Here is a 21,954-nt window from a genome sequence, read left to right on the forward strand (position 1 = left end):
TTGCTCAGCTTCATGTCAGAGCAGCAGCGACATGCAGATGGCACAGCAATATGCAAAGCTGCCATGGTGTGCCATGCACAAAGTATGGCTCTGGTCATTGGGGCTGTGAGACCTCCTGCTCCCCAAAACAACAGGAGCAGCTCCTGCTGTAGAGACAAACCACAGCATCACAGAACCACAGTGTGGATGGGTGAGAAGGGACCTCACAGCCCCTGGTGCCCCTGGCTCAGGGTGCCCTGGGCCCACCTATGAACTCAGCTACCTCCAGGGTCCTCACTGCCTCTGTGTAGAAAATTTCCTGCTCACATCCAAACAAAAGCAAGAAAGTTGTCTTTGCCCCGCTGCTGGTAGTTCACACAGCACTAAACACTCCACCACTGGTTTCATCTTTTCAGCTCAAGGGCACGGTTTGCAGCAGAGACAAGAAAAACACAATTTTTTTTTTTCCTATCAGCAATCCACGCTGGGGACTGCAGTGAGGAAGAACACATATCACTATACAAACATCAAGGGAATGAAAAGAAACGGGTACAAACAATGCATTTGTCAGCGCTGTGATGGAGAGAGGAACAGAAAGTAGCAGGAGATCAGAAGGGTTATGGAAACAGGCACTTCTGGAGAAGGCTGCTGCTGTCCTATGGATTTGAGAAAGGATCCCAGCCCAAGTAGCCTTCAGGGCACAGCAGTTGGAGCCCACGTGGAGAGCAAAGAGAGCAGTGATCAGTGAGCTTCTGGAAAGCAAAGAGATGGTTAAGGAGGGGAGAGGCAGCGCTCAGCATGAACACTGGTGGAGGCTGAACCTGCTGTATAAAGAAAGAAAATAGAAAAATATCACTTTGAATCCAAAGGGAAAGTACATTCTGGACGTTAGAGTGCTGCACACAGGAATAATGCTAATTCACTGCACCGCAGCAGTGCTCCTGGTGCTGCCTTTGGGGTATTTATACTGGTTTTGTAAACCAGCACACTTTGCAGGTGAGCTAGGCTGTGACATCCAAATCTTCCAGGGAGCAATTAGACATGCTGGTCTGTGAGAAGTGCACTTATTCATTCCTCAAAAGCAATGCACCATAGGAGCACGGAGTATTCTCTGTCACCTTCCCTCACCTTACTCTGAGCAACCTCTCCTTAAGAGCATCCTGAAGACACCCAGAAATGGTTGTAAGGCTGTGGGTGCATTGGGACATCCCATCCTCACAGCACCCAGCTCCTGGCGGGTTGTCACCTGCAGGACTGGAGACAGAGATCCCAACATCAGATGCAGCAAGGCAGACTACAGTAAAAAGTGGTAGGGCTTCAAAACGTGAGACTGCTATCCAAGAAGAAAGCATGACTGCAGTTCCTGTGCTTGCCCTTTGAGGGTGAAAAGAGTATTTTGCTGCCTGCTGGGAATTAGGACAGTTCCCACGTGTGCCGTGCTGCATACAGACAGTGCATGGTTTTAGAAGAGTTACTGTAAAACAGCATCAAAACGTGTAAAATTAGCAGTCTCTGAGGCCTTGAGCTACTAACACTGACCGTGATTTAAGCTCACGCACAACACAATGCAAACAAAAGGTACTGCAGAAGGTCCTTCAGAACACCTCTGTGAGCCCACTGACTTCTGGTGGCCGTGGCGCTGCAGGTAGGAAAGGAACAGGGGATTGCATTCATAGAAAGGTGCCAAAGTATTAACTTGGCAGTGTTACAGTATATTACAAATCATTAGAGCTCGCACTTACTAAATCTTTTCAGAATTGTATCTGCCAGATGGGAGGAGAGCCCTATTAGGATTAAAAAGGAGTTGCTTTGCGTGGTCTCCACCAGCACATGGACCTGCTGGGAGGATAAAGGACATACTGAGAGGAATGTTAGCTTGGAAAAATCACTGAGATCCTTAACAGAGAGATTCCCTGTGAGCTGAGAGCCAACCAAGGATGCACAACGCTGCAGCCCATCACACAACCTCATGCAGTGTTATTTAGAAACAGTGGCAGAAAAGATGCACTCAGTAGGTTGTGAGACATTAGCTAAGGCTCCAGACCTAACCTGTCATACAGGAAAGCAATGGGTAGAGAACCTGCTCTTAGATACATCAGATGTGCATCAGATCTGAATGCTGCACATCTTGTTTTTTTTCTATGATTGTTTTTCACCCACCCCAGTAAATATGAATCCAGTACAAACCTTTTTCCTGTTGCATCCTCACTGGTCTCTGCTCTCAGTGGCCCTTTCCCCACGGTCCTCATTCACACTCCCACTTTTCTGCATAGGTGCAGCAGGACTGCAGGATTCCTCTCCACCTTAACCACAACGACATCAAGTTCAAGCCTAAGTTTAACAACTTCCAAGAACCATTCAGATCCTCATGCGTCCCCATCCCAAATCAGTCAGTGATCATCTCAGATCTTCATGGCAGCTGTTGAACCATCAGCTCAAGGGGAGGTTTAGGTTGGATATGAGGAGGAATTTTTTCAGCCAGAGGGTGGTGAGGCACTGGCACAGGTTGCCCTAGGAGGCTGTGGATGCCCCATCCCTGCAGGCATTCAAGGCCAGGCTGGATGTGGCTCTGGGCAGCCTGGGCTGCTGGTTGGTGACCTGCACACAGCAGGGGGTTGCAGCTGGATGAGCACTGTGCTCCTTTGCAACCCAGGCCATTCTGTGATTCTATGACTTTGGTCAGACACAGGACAGCAAGTAAAGGCACATCTGACAAAGAAGTGAATACATCTCTTCACATACACAGAAATATACAAAGATTACTAAGAAATTATCCATCAGTACAGACACTGTCTTTAAAAATCTTTATCTCAGTGGGTTTTGGTCAGGGCAAGCTCACAGCATTACCCCCCACCCCCCCCTCCACCCTCTGCCCAGTAACTCCTGTGTTAAAGGTTCCCCAGCTGGTACTAGCATTTTCTCTTTCCTAACGTTCTCTTTAGCTGGAGACTGAGGAGGCAGTGGATGCTTCCAGCACAGCAGATAGCATCAAAGAGCCTGGCAAGACCTTATGAATGGGCAGTGTGAACACCTCTGAAATGAGTAATGACCAAGGACTGCTCAAAGAAAGGAAATAATAAAAGTCTGTGCATCGGAGAATGCAATGGCTCCAAACAAGTGGATTTTTTTGTATGTTTGTTTTTAAGCTTGGTTACATTTTTGGCTTCAGTAAATCCAATCAGATAGCAATTTATTACAAATTTCTGACACTTTGGTGTCATTTCCTCTTCCATAGTAATATTCAGTGACTATTTTCTTGTTGAGAAAGAAAGTCAGTATTGCAAATCCATCCTACTTCTACACAGCAGCTCCTTTGAGACCTTCCATGGTCTAATGGACACCGTGCTTCCCCTGGTGCTCACACTACATTTCCCTTTCATAGAATCACACAGGTTGGAAATTACCTCCAAAATCCCCAAGCCCAACCCCTCCCTACTGTGCCCACTGCCCCTGTCCCTCAATGCCACATCTCCATGGCCCTGGAACACCTCCAGAGATGGTGACTGCACCACTTGACCACTTGTCCAGTAACATACAAAAGTATTCAGCTACCCCTATCGCCTAACATGTACAGCAGGTTCACTGCAGGTGAATATCTAATTTGCTCTTTCCAGGTTTTTCACTCCAAATCTTGAGCATTACTTGTTCAGAGCGTTCAAAGGGGAAACCTTATAATCTTGGATATAATTTCACTGGCTTGTATTTGTGGGAAGAGAAAACTCACTGGGTCCTTGTTTCCCTTCTCTCTTCTTTTTCTGTTCTTTTTTGCTGTTTTGTGGCTGTTGTTTCTGACCTTTCCAAGGCTAAAATCTGTTGTCTTTGATGTCCACTGCAAAATCATAGAATCATATCATTAAAAAAAAAAAAATAAAATCATAGAATGGCCCAGGTTACAAAGGATGACATTGCTCATCCAGTTCCAACCCCCTGCTGTGTGCAGGTCGCCAACCAGCAGCCCAGGCTGCCCAGAGCCACATCCAGCCTGGCCTTGAATGCCTGCAGGGATGGGGCATCCACAGCCTCCTTGGGCAACCTAGGTTCTAGTGAATCATTAAGTTAAGTGGGCCCAGGAAACAAGAGAGAGAGAGGCATCGATGTCTCAATGCTTACAAGCTTCTGACCATGTCTCTGAGTCCTCCAGGAGACATGGAGATGCCTATTTAAAGATTGTGCTACATCTAGAGCCAAAATTCCAGTTTTTATGCAGATAGCCACAGAGCTGGCCCTCGTTTTCTTCCCTATCCTTATAGGTATTTATGACATAAAAATATCTTTTGGATTCCAGATTCTCTCCCTCTTTAAATTCAAGAAGATCAATAATGCTATTCTTTCTTACAAAACCATTAATTTCTGAATTCAGCCAGCCACGTAATGCATTTCATACTATACCCAAATACCATCCTGGAGTGATGGAGTCAGGAGACTCACATATCTTAAATAGCTATTATAGCAGATATCTCTGCTTGGGTTGAGCACCTGGTAAAGGCAATAATGAAGGGGCTCTGTAATCTCCACTCCTGAAGCAGGTTACAAAGAACAGGGAGCAGAATGGGCAGAGCAGTGACAACTGCACTGTGACTGTCAGGCAACAAGAAGAGCTGCACTGATGAACTGATGGCTCCTGCAGTAGTTTATCTCCTCAAGGCCGCTACTTTGATGACTTCTTTCAGCTGTTGACAAGATCTTCATCTTGAAGGAGCTGCCTGATAAAGATGTGGATGTAGCGATTGCACCAGGGCTCCCCATGATATCTGCTGGAGTGCTCACACAGAAGAGTTCTGTCTGGTTAACAGAGATGTGGCTGAGCTTGCATGGACTGCATATCATGGGCAGAGCTGCTGCCAAAGGGACAAAGCAGAGGTGGGTGGTTGCATCTCCTCCATGGAGCGCTGCATACAGCATCCGCATGGCAACGAAGGCACAGCCCTCACCTCAGGAACCCAAAGATCTATGTGCCCCAAAACGAAGGCCTTGTAAAAGTCAAAGTTGCATTTGACAGCAAATGGAGCATACCGGTTTTTATATGAGCTCTTCCCATCTCAGGTCTGCTGCTGCAGATCGTGCAGAAAGCTATTAGTTCATTTACTCTCTGAATCGTTACTACCAACTGTGCTAACTAACATAAAAAGGACTAATGGATTCCTTGAGGGAAAATTTATGTGCAGGGTCAACTTTTTTTTTTTAAAGAGAGGCAGGCCATTACCACTGCTTTTATTTAATGATGCCTTCTCTGAATATACATCATATTTCTTGGAATTAAAGACTACAAACGGGAGCGTTTGCTTGAAATGGAAATATTGATTCATCCAGCATCAAATCTACTGTCTGATAATTACAGGCAATGAAAAGCTCCTCTCTCTCCTAACAGTGTCAAGCTGTTAATGCCAATCAGAAATGCTGAAGAGCATAATAAAAATTGAACGATGCAAGACAAGCACTGAGTCTTTCTGTTCAGCCCAGTCCCACAGGAGCTGAATGCCATCAGGGCATGTGGCAAAATGTCAGCATTATTTCCTTGTAACGTGCAGAGAAGAATAGCACAGTTGTTGTGCTGCAAGATTAGCAGATATTTCGAGAGCAATTACAGCATAGACCATGTATTTTGAGCTGGCATTACAACTTTAACCAAGGGATTTCTTGTAAGACACTCCTGAATGTTCTATGTTACATTGCTTTAAAAAAAAAAAAAAATTATGCAAAATTTCAATTTCACTTCAAACGCCCCATTTTGCACTGAACACACAAAAAAACCATCAGATTCTGTAGCTTACCTTTAAAAATACTTGATTTTCTTGTTGGCTCAGAGGAGGGCTTAAGACAGGCCGTGCTTCCTTCTAAAGCATCGGTGATGGCGCGTGGCACTCATCGGGAACAGCTCATCTCTCAGCTCCCTTCTCCATAGGTCTTTTCCCTAGGATTCTTTCCATAGTAGCAGGGAGAACTCGCCTTCTCTGGAAACTGCCCAGTTTTAAGACATTAACCCTTGGTTCCATCCAAAATATTGGCAGTGAAATGTGAAAAGCCATGCAAAAAGACACAGGGCCTCAAAGAAAGTCATTTTGCTTGAGCAACTACTTGTTACAGAAACAAATCCACCTTCTTCTGGGTTTGTGCTACTTACCTCTCCAAGCTTCAGCTGTAAATAGCGTGGCAATGTATGAAGTGATGCCTTGATGCCCAGTTTCAAAGTGTCCCTTCTGAAAAGGGCATTCTGTGGAGACAAAATTGGAGCACACAGCTCCAAGGTACAAGAATGCTGAGGCACATGCTTTGCAGGAGAGGATGTGAAAGGAGCTGCAGCGGAAGCTGGGGAGACCCATCCCTCCTGAGCACATATCCTCACCTAAAACACTGGATGCTTTCCTCTGTGCATTAAGTCTGCACATTTGCATGCTTTCCACCATACAGACACAGCAGTGAGCCCAGCACCTCTGTGCTCCCTGGCTGTATACAGCCAGAGCATCACACTGCATTCTTCAAAAGGAAGATGAAACCTAGAGAGCCAGGTGATGGTTCTGGGGCAGAAATAGCCATCTATGAGTGTTTGTGTGAAGTTAAGGGCATGTTTAAGATTTGGGAACTTGTCAGTCAAGAAAAGAGATCAGAACAAGGGGAACAGAATAAGGGGCTTTAAGACTGGCAGTTGTCACATCTCTCGTGCCAGGGCACAGCAGCTAGCACCCAGAGGCAACAAGAAGCTGTACAGCCCTCCCATTACAAACTGGAGCACAACCTCTCACTTCCAGGCACACTTCCCCACCTTCTCAATCGCTGCTTGGGGGAAGACTATAGTGAGGACTTACAATCACCACTGATGGGTGTCAGAATCCTTCCATCACTGACCTGTAGGCTGCTGTACCTGACCCCTGCCCTTCTTTTGTAGCACAGGCTGGGTTGGTTGACTCCAGCTCTCCCCTTCGGGTCCTACATTAAGTTGTAATTAGAGCGTTTGGGAACAGCCTTTTGTAACACTAAGCACTGCCTAATTTTAACATGAAAACAACCTAAATGCATATCTATTAGTATTATAATCATCTGTATGCTTCACTATTTCCCCTGATAGCTTAAGCAGCTCTACCCTGTACCCAGCCACACATCCTTTACCTCCAGCATCAATCCTCTTGCTGTTTACAGGAGATTTGTTCCAACCCAGCCCCTGGTCCCAGCGCCCAGCAGGGCTATTCCAGAAGGACATTAAGGTGTGGGTTGGAGGTTCCAACTCATCCCTCCCAGGATGTATATAACTCATAGTAAATTCCAACATAACCACAATCTCTCTCAGAGCAATTTTCAGCAGGTTTGTATTTTTTCCATGTGATAGATTGCTCATTTCCCTCCCTCCCCTGTAAAATCATCTCCTATCGACTCTAAAGTAAGCTGCCCAAGCCCATGGAAATAGTCTGTGCTATTTGATCATAAAGTCAGTTCCAGGTTTTTGAGATCCGTTAATCATACATTCCCCCATCCTTTGCAGTGCTCTGTTACACCTTGCTTTGCAGCAGCATCCAGCAGCTCAGCCTTTTGCTTGCTGCATTATGTGATGTTGTGGGATTTTGCCAGTGCCAGCTTTCTCTGAAGTCCAGTTCTTGTTGTGACAGGTATGCTGTGGGACGAGTGCACTGTATGTTATTCCTAATATGCAGCTATTCATTTGTTTCCCATTAGTTGGAAAGAAATGAGGCACATCTACCTACCTGCTGATCCACAGCCAGAATACAGACTTAAATTACGTGGGCATGGATAAATGCTAACTTGTAAGTACAAGAGGTTGAAGAAATGAAATTAAATGAAGGAAAGAGAAATAACTGCCAATCTGAAGGAGTTTATGGGGAAACATTTTTACCTCTACTTCTGCAGAGTTTGTCTCAAAGCCTCCAAAGCAAAACAAAGTGTAAAAGAAAGGAAATTGCTGCAAAAAGGAATAAGTGCATTGTGGATGGGACTTTTCAGCACTAAATACTGTTTCTCTCTGCGCACCCTGGAATACAAATTAAAACTCCCATAACTACTGTGAAGTACAAGCAACTAATCTGACTACAAGAAACCACACACTGGTGCTCAGGGGCAATGTACTCCCATGGTACCCAGGCAGGAGCTGGGAGCTACCTCTCCTATATCCCACTCCTGCACCACATCACCAAATCACTTCCCTAAAAGCATAGCTTGGCCCAGCCAACACCACAGCTTTCAGGAATTATTCATGAGCCTTAAGAGGCAATTGGGGCCCTGCATGAAGGCCCTGGACAGACTGAGCAGTAGGTTCAGGAGAACCTCATGCAGCTCAATAAATCCAAGTGCAAGGGCTTGTACCTGAGTCACAGCAACCCACACTGCCAATACAAGGTGGGGGATGTGAGGATAGAAACACACCTGATGCTCATACCCCACTGTCATGTTGGTTTGAAGCTGGATAGAAATTTGACAGTATAGTAAGAATAACACAGAAGAGTTCAGGGGCTGCTCCCTGAGTTGAACTGCTTCTTTAGGAACTCGCATTAAAATACATTAATTACATCAGAAAAAGCAAAACTGCACAATAGTTGCCAGACTTCTGTTCCAAAATAAACTGCTTTCTCAAAAATACTTCCAGATAGTGCCTTTGTAAACACTAAATATTACATGGTTACTTTTCAAGAGACTCATATTTAGAACAAGTAGCATTTTACACATACTAGTTCTATATGATGGCTATCTGGGTGCTATGGCCCACCTGGTAGAAAAACAAGTAAACAGTCCTATTTATTGAGGAAGTGATCTTCAGAAGCTGAGTGTACCTTATAGCCACCAAATTGGCACATGGCAATGTAGGACAGGAGGAAGAAGCAGCCAGAGCTGTGCGTTAGGATGGGGTGCCAACAACTCATTGGGATGAGTTATCCACTGTTAGAGGCTGGAGGCAGGGCTGCTGAAGTGCTACCAGTGGTAAGAATAATAATAAAAGAACTATCCACAATAGGGCTGACATTCTCACTGCAGGACTTGTGCCAACAGGTGTTGCTTTAGCAAGGAAAATAAGCCCAAATAATGAAGTCAGAAAGGAGAGAAAGCAGAGTCTTTGCTCATTCAACTGGTCTGAGATGGTTAGCTACTATGGAGTTTAGTATAAATTACATCTATGGAGTTAGTATTGCACAAATATTTGCAAAACCTATGATACAGAATGCTTCAGGTAATTAACACCAGAGCAAATTCATTCCACCTTCCCTGTCTTTTTCAGTTTGGAAGGAAAATGAGAGGGAAAATGTTATGCACTGACTGTGGGTCCTACTGTTTGTTAACAGCTTTTTCTTTTGAAGATGCATTATTTATGTGTGTTAAAGTACAGCACACAGTACAGAAGAATGTGGCCCTCCACTTGCTCCCCTAAAGCAGCAAATGGCAAGGTCATGCTGCAGGTTATCTGCTTCCTAGTGAACAGCTGCATATTTTAATGCTGTGACCTGCTAATGCAGATGGAAATGCACACAAAGGCGATGCGTGATTATTTGGTGTAGCATTTTGTGTCAAGAATCTGCAGTATGGGAGAAAATGCACTAAATTTGCCATTTTCTCCTATGGGCTGCGACCACAGACTCCTGGAAATGTCATGGTTTGTGGTCCTCCCATTAGCAGTTTCCTTTGTTTTTTAATTGAGGCCAGGATTTCTCTGCCAAGTCTAGTAAGAGTTTTGCAGCAGTAGTAAATAGAGAACAAGTTAGCCTGGCTATACTCCACAGAGCTCCATTCACCAGGTACATCTCAGCTGGTGCCACCTATAAAACACCAAGTAGTAGATTGGTAGAGATCCCAATGGATGTCCACTGCTGTGACTTCATGGACATTCGCCACAGCAGACACCAATCTTTGAACACTCTGGTCACAGAATCATTTGGAAAGGACCTCCACGATCATCCAGTCCAACCAATCCACCAATCACCAGTAGTTCTCACTAAACCACGTCCCTCAACACAACGTCTAAGATGCGAAACACTGCAAGTGCGAATGCCTGTGCTTACCTCATCTGAGTGGTTGTTACAGAAGCAAGCACCAGGACACAGCTCTTCTCCTTCATCTTTCCTTGTGGGTATGAAGGCCTTGCAGAGAAGGCTTCAAGAGGGCTGGATATCCATGTGCCCTTTGAAGACAGCATGGCAATGTGAAGAAAGCAGATGACCTGATAACAGCAACAGGTAAGACAGGAATGTGAGTATCAATCAAGTGGCTGTGGGACAAACAGTCTCAAATTTGGGCAACGTGGGAAACCATCACCTGGATTAAACAGTGGATGGATGATCACAAGGAGACTTTCCAAGAAGCTCAAAAAGAATGAACATTTACAACACTGGGAAGAGACCTGGTAGTAGAAATAGCAAAAAGCTGCTTTGATGGAACCAGAGGCAGCTCTGATGCAACCACAACCCTTCTAAGATCAGGCAGAGCAGCCTTCCCTTTGGATGCCATGCTTGGGTTGCACTCATACACACACTGTGTGTACAATTAAAACTTGGTCAGATCGTATGTGTTGAGAAATTTGTATTTTAATCACCATTTTGCAAACTCCTTGCACTCTGGCTTACCTGTAGCATTGCTGATATTGATCTTGAATGTGCAGTTCATCGGTTGCCAGTTAATTAAGTGTTGTTAATAAGTCAGTAAACCACTTGAGCACTGATTTGGTTTAAGCTAGGTGAGCCATAAAGATTTTTCCCCTGCAGCAGATGGGCAGTGGCAGTAATTCCTCTGCAGGGAACCAGTCATTTCAAGTAAGAACAGAAATAGGTACTGAGGTGAAGCTGGGCTGCCTGCTGACTTCTGCACATGTTGGCCTATGAAACAAAAGAACCATAGAATCATTCAGGTTGGAAAAGCTATCCAAGATGCCAAGGCCAACCCCATCCCACCCCACCATGCCCTCATCCCTCAGTACCACATCTCCACAGTTCTGGAACACCTCCAGCGACAGTGACCCACCACCCCCTGGGCAGCTGTGCCACTGCTTCGCTGCTCTTTCTGAGAAGACAATTTTCTTAATGTCCAACCTGAAATCCACTGGGGAACAGCAAGGATCACAACTTCCTCCTCCCAACTGTAGCTGCGACGGGGACTCCCAGGCTGGCCATTTTTCCTACTGCACCAGGAGAGCCAGGAAAACAGTTGAACTAACTACAGATGCCAGCATAGATGGGACCTTCCCCTTCTCCAGCCCTCCTGGTGGTCCCGTGGGGGATGCTTTGTTCCTGGACACCAGCAGGGAACAGCCCTGCCTTCACCCTGGGATGCTGCTCTGTGTCCCAGACACTTTTGGGACAGCCTGTTTATCAAACCAAGGATTAAAAAGCTGATGATAAACAATAGTGAATCCAAGCCAATACGAGGTGCATTATGTTATTAGACTATCACAGAATTATACATTAAAAAAAAATATAAAATTATAATCCTGGCTGTGCTCCTTTCAGTCACTTTGCTGTTGTCATTTATTTGGGTTTAAAGCATGTTTCAGCAGAAGTTACATAAACAGCACCTTCACTTCTGTCCTACTGCTTCTCTTTCGGATGTGACCTTATGATGTGGCCAGTGCCATTCACAGTCCATCACAGCCCAAGCAGAAAGTCATTGGTGCAGCACATGCAGAGAGCATATGGGAGATTGCGATCAGCAACCCAAATGTTGTCTTATGCCATGTAGAAAGCTGCTATGTCTGACAATAGGGGTATTAGTCAATATTTTTCCCCTCTTATCTTTTGGAAGATGGGATGATAGCTGAGAGCTGGGCAAAGGCACAGAGATGAGGAAGGGTGCTGGAATGGAGATGAGGAAGGGTGCTGGAATGGAGATGAGGAAGGGTGCTGGAATGGAGATGAGGAAGGGTGCTGGAATGGAGATGAGGAAGGGTGCTGGAATGGAGGGTATATGGGAATTGGGAATGGTCCATCCCATCTCCCACCCAGCCCTGTGGCACCAGGTGCACATCAGGCAGCTGTTGTAAGAAGCCACTGGTACCTGCACACAGTGAAAGGCATCCATTGGTCTTACAAAGTTTGGAGAAGGCCTGGGAAACACTTTGTGTAGGTTGTCTTTGGACATGTCTTACAACCCCTGCTTAGTGCAAAGAGGCAGCTGGAGTTGGTGCGAGCAAGGAGGAGGTCTGCAAATGGAATATTTCTTCCAGGAGAGAGGAGGAATGACTGGTATAAAAAAAAAAAAAACAAAAAAAAAAAAACAAAAAAAAAACCCAAAACAAAGTAGAAAGCAGATGTTACCATGGCAACTAGCAGCACTTTTGCCAGAAAAAGTGAGGAAGGAATCAACGATAAGAAAGAAGTAATCAAACCAGCTTAAGGAATGTAAAAAATAGAAATTGTTTGTGAATTATATATAAGTCTGCTAAAAAAAAAAAAAAAAAAAAAAAAAGAGTCAATTCAAAATAAAAATGTTGAATGAATTTGAAGAAAAGGAAAAGATACTATTTGCATGCTAACTCTGTGCAATAGATTATGAATGTTTTTGTTTGGAACTGCTGCTTTGCTTGGGAAACAACTCAGCAAGGCAAGAATGGAAATCCAAATATTGAAACATCGCTCAGACTCCGTGGTGGAGCTGTCTCATCCCTTACAACAGCACAGTGTAGGCGACCACCAGTTTGGGTGTGGAGGCAAAACTTCAGTTTTCAGTGTGGCTCCTTTGTTCATGATTACTTAACCAAGACTTGTGCAGACTGAAAAACACGTTGTCCTGTGCAATGAAAATCTTTACTTGCACAATGCACAGGTATTCTAAGAAATTCATTGTAAGAAGGGACTCTGTGGAAAAAAAAAAAGCTAAGTATATACACATGAATACGGTTGGAAGGAACAAGATCTTGGGTTGTAAGAAGAAAGAAGAGATCTAAGCAGAATCTTCAAGACAAAAGTTGTGAGGCTTGTGAAATCCTGCCAGCTATAGAAAGAACACTGAAATCCATAGTGAGCGTAGGAAACAAAGTCAATGCTCAAACGCACACCAAACTTCTCCTTGCATGTTCCTGCTCAGCAAGTGCTGTCACTGCCAGCAAAAGAACCAAGGACATCAGAACTGGGGGGCTGATGGAGCTGCATTTTCAGATGAAGGTGGTTTTTCTGGTTGCTTTCCTTTTGGGGCAAGTCCTGGCTGAGGGCAGTTCTTAAAAGCAACTGCACAGAGAAAATGTTTTAGTTATTAACACACACTTATGTAGGTGCCATTTGCAACAAGGACATATGGTTTTTAATAAGTATATGACCAGTCAGGGCCAAACAGGAGGAAGAAACAAACTCTGTGGCACTGAAGACTTCAAAACCCACTAGTAGAGATGTGCAGGAGAATGGCAGAATCATAGAATGGACTGAGTTGACATGGGCCTTAAAGCCAACCCAGTCCCAACCCTCAGCCATGTGCAGGGGCCCTTCTCACCAGATGAGGTTGCTCCAAGCTCCAATCTCCTCATCAGTCAGTGGACGCTTGGCAGCAGCACCAAGAGACATCTGCTCAGCATGATTTTACCCTATTGGCATGAAGAGTCCCACTGCACTTCAGCAATCCAGGCTCTGTGCAAGTGAGCCCCACGACAGCAGGTTGGGCACAGGCTTCTGCCACATTTCCTATGTATTCTCATCACTAACCACTACAACAACAAGGATGAAGTTCCTCACATCCATATACACTAGGGAACTCAGGCATGGAAAAGCATAGGAAGATCTGCCAGCATCCACAGAAGCTGAAAACATTGTTCTGTTAGGAATGTCATGGAGATCTGGGCACTACTGGGCACAAGGGCTCGATCCAGTTGGGTCTTCAAGTCTCAGTAAGCAGTAGTGAAGGAAGATCCTTTGCTACCTATTGAAGATCCTTCCTGCATCATGAGACAGTACCTGCCTTTGGAAATGTGGTGTTGGGAACAAAAAAGTGAAGACTGACATCAACAGACGTAAGATGCCCAAGTACTCCATGCTTCCTATTTTTGTGTTCCACAGTCTCTTCCAAAAATGCAGGCTTATGTTACTGGAGACTATATTGTTTTATATTACATTTCCTTGAGTTATGTTGCAGGTTCATAATAAATATACGCATTACTAACTATATGGACATCAACCCTATGGAATAGCAGGTATACAATGCGCTCAGATAGCAAGAGCTCTCATAGATACCAAGAGCATCCAGATGTGGAACAGAAACTATTAACAGAAATAAACTGTTGGAGAGAGCTGGTATTTGGTGTTCTCTAATTACATTTTGTTACTAGTCTGTACTGCCTTCCCTAAAACTGTGAGAAATGAACAGGTTTGCACCCACCGTGACCCTGCACATAGCAGGGTGGTTGAAACTAGATGATCACTGTGGTCCTTTCCAACCCAGACTATTCTGTGATTCTATGTTAATGATTCTCATTTTGGTTGATGACAGGTGGGCCGTGAGCCAGCAGTGTGCCCTGATATGCAGTCACCTCTGGTTAGGTCATGGAAGGGATAATCTTTTGGGGATGTTTAACCCACAGCCTCTACCAGCCCCTAGAGTCACCATACAGATTGGTCTGGTCTTCCTGTGGTTTCCATTCAAGCAGAGCCCATTTTGGCATCACCTTCTTTACCTGCACCCACACAGACACATATATACCTTCATTTCAGGCCTGCTATCATCAACTTCCATGGCAAAACAGGAGTAAAGAATGCATAAAGAAAGTAACAAAGAAGATTCAGGGTGTCTTTTGCATGAGGATAAATTAAATAGCCTAAACTCAGTCTGGAAGGAAGGGCGTGACAAAAGCCTGTATAATCAAGGATGTCCTGAAGACACTCTGCAGGGAATAACTGCTGCCACCACGTCTGTCAAAACAGAGTGTCTCCTGCCTGACAAAAGGAAATCTTCCTTGCACACCGCGTCTGTAAACTGCAAAATCCATTCCTTGTAGATGCTAATAGTGACACGGGCTCAAAAGGCAATAGCATAAACGTATGAAAGTGCATTGAGAGCTGCAGTGCACACAGATACCTGACTCAAAGCTTCTTCGTGGCAGCTCTCCAGGGACTGCTGTAAGGCAGTAGGAGTACGTGTGATTGCTGTTTTCATTTCTTTCTTTATTTCCTACTGATGCTGTTGGGTACAAGATGTTAGGCCCAAGAAAACCTTTATTGTGGTCTTGTAAAGCAGTTCTTGTGGTTTTAGGTTTGAGGATCTGCTGTTGAGGGAGGCTTTTTCTTTCCACAAAATCTATTAGGTGATGAGAATTCATATTTTCCCCTCGCTCTTAACTTTCTCCCTTCTGCAGTCAAAGCAGAACTGCTGCCTCTGAATATCTGTGTCTCACTGCTGTTTCCACAGGGCACCAGTTGCTTTACCACCAAGAGGACAAGACTGTAGAGACCAAGCAGGTCAAAGCATCACTCCTGCTTCTGCATTTGAACCGAGGCTATATTGAAAGTGATGCTGGCCAAACCAGCACAGCCACCACAGACGCCAGTTCTTCCTGAAGGTTCTCTCCTGAAGGCTCACCAGCAATAAGAGAGGATGGTCTTCCTTAGGCTATGTGTGACAACACCATAGGACAGATTTACTGTCCATATGCTACTCCTTCTCACAGAACACTGCAGTTCCTTGACCCTCAGTTCAACTCTGAAAGTCTCTGGCTGCTGAGAAGGGTAAAGCAGCTGTGACAACCAAGAAATTAAAATCTGTTTAGTTCACAGCCAGTATAAAGGTACACACATGAAGCTAGTTCTTAGCTTCATTATTTTGTTTTTAATTTATTTCTAGAATTACTCATAGAATCATAGATTAACAAGGTTGGAAAGGACCTACAAGATCATCTAGTCACCTAATTCTTGACCCACGTTATTTTCAGCTCACTGTATCTTCTAACAACTTCCCAGGTGATCATAGATCCACATCCCTCAAAGGCACATTGATATTAATGGTGTACTGATTTTAATGAGGCATTATACTGGAGCACAGAGCAGTATCTCATGTTACCATCACAAGAACTCAGCTGTCCTGGACAACGGGAACAACACATGAAACATTCCAATATCAGAATGAACATTCCAGAATCAGGAAGTCAGATAGGTTAGATCCTTCTTCCCACTGGTGGAAGACACCAGTCACTACCAATAGATAGAGTCCAAACGATCCTACAAGTGAGGGCCGTGGTCTTTTCTCAGTGATAACATGCAGGCCTCTGCGCAGCAGATGGTATTGGAATAGACTTCTTCAGTAATGGGGTAGACAAGTTCATAGGCTGGTTTGAGTTGAAAGTACCCTTACAAGCCATCAGGTCCCACTCCCTGCAGCGCATGGGGGCACCCACAGCTCCATCAGTGCTCACAGCCCATCCCCTGACCTTGGATGTGGGCAGGAAAGGGGAACCACCATGTCTCTGGGCAGCCTTTATCTCACTACTTAATTTCCATGGGCTGCTGAATACCTTTAGTTTTGGCCATCACTTCAACTCACTCCTTTTCCTGCTCCTTAGCTGCAGATTATTAAATACATTACAAGGGAAACAATTTATACCCATTATTACAATATGAATTCTCCAGCTGGCTCTTTAAAAGGAAAAGAAAACCACAAAAAGCAGAAGAAGAGATGCAGATGTGAGTCTGCTCTTGCACTGAACAGTGGATTGGAAATGGAGCTTCAGTCACCAACATGACATTACTTCAGGTCTGCAGCAGTGCAGAGCTAAGCCTGAAGGTTTTTCACACGGCAGCATCTTAAAGCTTCAGCATAAAAACAAACTTTTACACCCAGTGAACCTAATTCATGGACAGAATGGTTTCCATGAATAGAGCTCTGCCTCTGAGCCATGCTGCCTGAATCTGCTGTCCCAGGGATGTAGCAAACAATCCCAGGACGGCGTTATTTCAGTACAGGAAAGCACCACGTTGCACTACGAGTGGGTATTGAGGAACACAACTACCTCAAAGCACATCACTCGGGGATTTCACACAGTTCTCACTCATTTAACATTAATTTCACACCTTCCACATTGAGTCGCTTCATCTTAAAAATACACAGAGGAAAAGATTCCTCAAGTACACATCACACTCCATAATTTCTTTGCAGGAGGGATTGCTGCACTTCCACAAAACCCCCTTAGGCCCAGCAGATGTAACCACGCACCCTGCTTTATAAAGGATGCCAACAAAGAACAATTTGAGCGTTTTTGATCTATGTTCAACATAGCTATAAGGAGGGACTGCATCTACACCCAGTCACACGTGCATCATTTAATAGCAGAGAGGCAATTCAATAGGCAGGACAGGATGAGAGCTGTGGTTTCCTAGTAAGCTGTTCTTAGGAGACATTACAAAATATGTAAATACTTCAAAAGCATTAATCCAGCTTGCCAGGAAGACTGACCATAATGACTTGATTTCAATCCAGAGCAATTTAAAGTAGTTACTTATAAATGACACATCCAATTTCCTGATCCAACCCATACTGAAAACAAGTAGGAAAACAGTGCATAAAGTCACATAATTGGAAATTACAAAGAAAGATGACTTGACCTCTTCCAGTCAGAACACTGCACCAACTGATCTTTTTCTTCACACCATCCATGCTTTTTAATTCTCCAACTGGGCTTCTCAAAGAAACATGGATTACTTTTAAATATATTTGAACAGTGAGACATCCTGACTTGGGCAGACTATTCTCCCAGGCACCGGTTTTATAACTTCACCTAGGTGTTAGTTTGATTTAACAAAATAAATCAGGTTAACTCAGTCTACACCTACAATTTAGCCAGAAGGAGATAAAGAAGTTACCACCTTTCCAAATTTGCAGAGCGCTAGGCTACTCACCAAGCTCAATTCTATTTTAGGTCAACTTCACCTTGGATAAATAAAATCAGATATCTTCTATTCTTAAGCAATCCACCGGGAAACCTAGAAGTAGGTAATTTATTGAGGAGGAAACATCTGTGCAATAATCAGCTGTGCCACCCAATGGTTCATAAGAAAAGCAAAAGATACGGGCACACACACTGAGCACTTGCAGACTTGCAAGCGATGGCCATGAACTTTGTTGACACATGCTGCAGGCTATTCAAAGCACCTCTACCACAATTCCAGCACTGTGCAAGGGAACAAGCAGCTCTCTGTCTTCTGGAGAACTGGCCCTGTCATTCAAACGGATAGAAGGGACACGTTTAAATGCTTTCAGTCCAGTGAGTTACTCTGTCAAAATTGTTTGTGCCACAGATGGAGCCCACATGCACAGCATGGTGTGAAAGGAAAGCAAAAACAATCCAAGGCTCACAAACTTATATATATGTATAGCTTCTCATTGGAGGAGCAGTAATTATGTGGGGTCAGGTGCCTGAGGAACTTAAACGAGCAACAGCACAAAGCTGGGATACAGCCAAGATAGCTGTCCCTGATTACAGACATAGCTTCTACTCACAGAGCTCAGGAATAGGGCAATGGAAACCACCTCAGATTATTTTCCTAAATACGGAATTCTGAATTATTTACATCCCTCACATTCATAACATAGACAGGTAGAACTGCATTGGCTCCATCTGCAAGGAGATAGAGGTGGATAAACAACCTGCCTTGCTGGGAAGCAGCACACAAAGCTATAACAACCTTCTTTACTTATTCCTCAGTGTTTCATCACCAAATTGTTTGCTGGCTTGGAGATTAGAAGAATTCCTCATTATACCAAAGCTGCCTTAAAGTGGTAGATTTAAGCATTGTGGTTTACATAGTTCATCCAATAAATAAATACATCTCAATATGGAAGAGACTCAGGTACAGTAAGTGAGACTATAAAACAGTACCAAGCTTTTTAATGAAACAGAAAATATATTTTCTCTTTCTGAACATAACAAAATAGAACCATAATAAGTCAGAATATTTTAATGGTTACAGTCATTAACTCCAAAGATCAACTGCCAAGAAAGATGTTTGTTACTAAGCTCTTAAAACTTTTAAAACTAAATGCCCTTCTGGAAGGCATATCTTAATTAAGCACAAATTAAAAGGCAGACCCCAAAGTAATTTGACCTCTGATACACCAGTTAACCAAATCAGATTGCTTTGAATTTCTGCTTACCTTATTTCTTTGTAGGATGCATGCTGCTTTTGTTAAGGCACAACACTCAGTACGCTTCTTCTTCATGGAACTCAACCCCCAATGAAACTGCAGCACACCTATAAGGAGGGCTGCCTTTGTTTGCTACTTAAATTAAGGCCAGGTGATTTCAGACCAGATTTGGAACAGCTGAATGCAATCAGTGTCAGCTGAAGGAAATGGTTGCCCAAGAGTGGCTTCTCAGAGTCTGGGGTGTGTGAGCCAGGTTTCTAGGAAAGAGGACAAACTATGGAGGAACAAAAGAAAGAGCAGATCTTCAAGTTCTGCAAATAGCTGCTGTGCAGCTGCTGGCTGCTTCCCAATGCCTTTAGAACAGCACAAGTACTGGGATGCCTTCTGTGAGCTGCTATGCTCACTTGTGTCCTTGAGTGGCTTACTGGCCTTGGGAATTCCTCCTGCTGCTCTTTATTTGAATCTCAGAGAATTTGTCATACAAGCAAGACATACCCAGACAGACTTCATTATAACCAACAGACACTGGTACAGCCCAAGGAATGACTCCACTATTTACCAGCATTTCCCAACAACGCTCTCATGACTTCCCATCTTGTAAAGGGCTCCTAATGACGTCTCATGGTTCTGAAACCCTTTGTCCCACACCTCACCAGCTAACCATCCCCCTGGGGTGGCTCACCTTGCACAGCCTGCACAGCAGCTCTTGTACTGGTGCGTGGCAAACTGAATCTGGACTGTGTTAGGTCTCATCTGCTCCTCCATAGAGGCGGTATCCTGTGGATTTTATCATCACAGCTAGGAATGGTTTCATGGTATGCAACCCTCTAGTGCTTGCCTTAGCCCTGCTGCCAGATGCTAAGCCATCAGTCTGGAGAGAAACTCAGGCTCATGGGAAGGACGAGCTAACCTCTGTTCTCTGGGGACAAAGGATCACAATTACTGAGATCACCTTTCTCATCTGTGGTTCACAACAAGGTCTGGGGAAACCTCCTTACATCAAAATCTTATCACATCTTCTGTATTCTCTCCTCCAGGCAAGACAAAGCCAGTTCTCACTTCTTTCCTATGGAGAAAGGCCAACTTGATCAAAATCCTTTTCATTCTTGGCAGTGTCCTATAAGATATCCAGATTGCAATGTCCTAAACTGGACACAGTTTTCCAGACTGCTGTTAATCAGTGCTCAGCAGCCCGCAGTAATTACATCTCTGGCCTCACGCATCATGCACCTCTTCATCCATCTTGTGTTGACACCGCATTTCCTAACAATCCCGGAGCAGCGGTAGGAGATAAGTCATGGTCTGTTTGTGCACTGACGAAGTCGATGCATTCTGTGCTGCACTGCTTTGCTTTGCTGGAAATACCATATTTTACCTGTAAGTGGAACGAGCACCTCTTCCTCTCCCAGTTCCCAGCATCCTTTATTACACCTCCAGCTCAGCAAAGGGCACCGTGGTGGTGGAGGGGATACTGACTTCTCTCAATCAAACCCACTGGTCTGGGTTTTTGGGTTTTTTTTTAGGTCTTTGACTGATTGGTGTTCCAAAGGGGAAGAGAATACATGAATTTTCAGTTTGATGCTGAGGAACAAATGAAATCCAGAATGGCATTCCAGGAATTCTGCTCACTGGAGCATTTGGAATGCTTCCATTTCCCCTGTTAAGCTGCATCTCCCACGAGGAACTGCAACTCGCACTGGCTGTGGGGTTGGAGCCAGGTGTGATTTCCATTGAGAACTGATCTCACTGTTTCTTATGTGGGACGTGAAAATCTCAGCTCCCAGTTCTCAGCTCTCAATTCTAATCCAGTTGCATGAATTTCTAAGTAACAAGGAAGAATTTTAAGTAATTTTTGCCTTTATGAAAAGGATCACACAGTAACACAGAGCTTAAAGATAGGGAAAAAAGCCCACAAAAAAAAGTGAAGGTGACTGCTAGTCCTGAATGTATGGAAAAGGAAAGCCAAGAAAATGGTGGATGGCCTAGAGTGTATCTGGTGATGTCTTTGGAAAAGGCAGTGGTTATGATACCTCTGACAGGGGCTGACAGGCAGATATAACCTTAAGCTCCCACGTCCCAAAGACTGAGGAACGTGAGTTTTACAAACACTGTCAGTTCCAGGGATTGATTCACTTGGCAAAACTGAGAACAGTTGTATTTTTAAAGCTGGTTCAAAGCGGAGCTGGGTGTAGCAAGATGCAGGAGATGGTTCAAATCTGGAATAGTCAGCAGTGACATGATTAAAGGAACCAAGATGAAGAGAAGCCTGAACAATAGGGCGATACAAGGAGCTGAGCCCACAAAACTGGATGTCATACACCAAAACAGTACAGTTTCCAGAGGCAGTTAGTTATGGTGTCTTGTCTCCTTTGAGCTTAATCAAAAGAACCAATAAGTCTAATACATTCTCACTAATGTCTGAAATTCAAAGGGAAATGCAGGACTTGGTCTGACTCTCAGTACAATCATGTTCCTTAAGGGACTAAAATTAAAGTTCATTAGAAAAATAAATATGACATTTAAAAAGTGAAATGGAACATGTACTTTTTAGTAATGAAATTGAATTTCAATACTTACAGCAACTGTAGAAGCAGGAGGATCTGCTGTTCAATTAATTTTTCATCTTGAATTTTAAAAAAAAAATCCATATAATAGAAGAAAAATATTTCACACGTCAGCTGGGCATATCATATACATCCCAGATACAAGGAGGTTTTCATTAGTGATGGCAAAGCTGGAAAATATGGTCTGCACATCAGCAAAGGGAGAATTTGATTCAATTAATAAGTCTGACCAGTGGGGAGAGGGGCAATGGGAGCAATGCTGGGAGCAATGGGAGAGAAACGGTGGTCTTACAGGGAGAGAGTGGGAAGAAGGGGAGGAGTGCAGTGTGGGGCTGGGGCCAATACTGCTGTCAGCCACTTCATGAAGAGTGCA

General features: G+C 44.2%; 1 long non-coding RNA gene across 1 annotated transcript; it reads right to left on the reverse strand.

Annotated features, from left to right (window-relative positions):
* Positions 1-4,052: 4,052 nt before the first annotated feature.
* LOC128087283 (uncharacterized) lies at positions 4,053-19,778 on the reverse strand. The gene is made up of 5 exons (XR_008209762.1): positions 19,027-19,778; positions 10,536-10,784; positions 9,975-10,132; positions 5,751-5,937; positions 4,053-4,682 (listed from the first exon to the last, which is right to left on the reverse strand). It is a non-coding gene; the product is annotated as an uncharacterized LOC128087283 (long non-coding RNA).
* Between the last annotated feature and the right edge of the window lie 2,176 nt (positions 19,779-21,954).

Source organism: Tympanuchus pallidicinctus, unplaced genomic scaffold (genome assembly GCF_026119805.1).
Source record: "Tympanuchus pallidicinctus isolate F22 unplaced genomic scaffold, pur_lepc_1.0 scaffold3, whole genome shotgun sequence".
Lineage (NCBI taxonomy): Eukaryota > Metazoa > Chordata > Aves > Galliformes > Phasianidae > Tympanuchus > Tympanuchus pallidicinctus.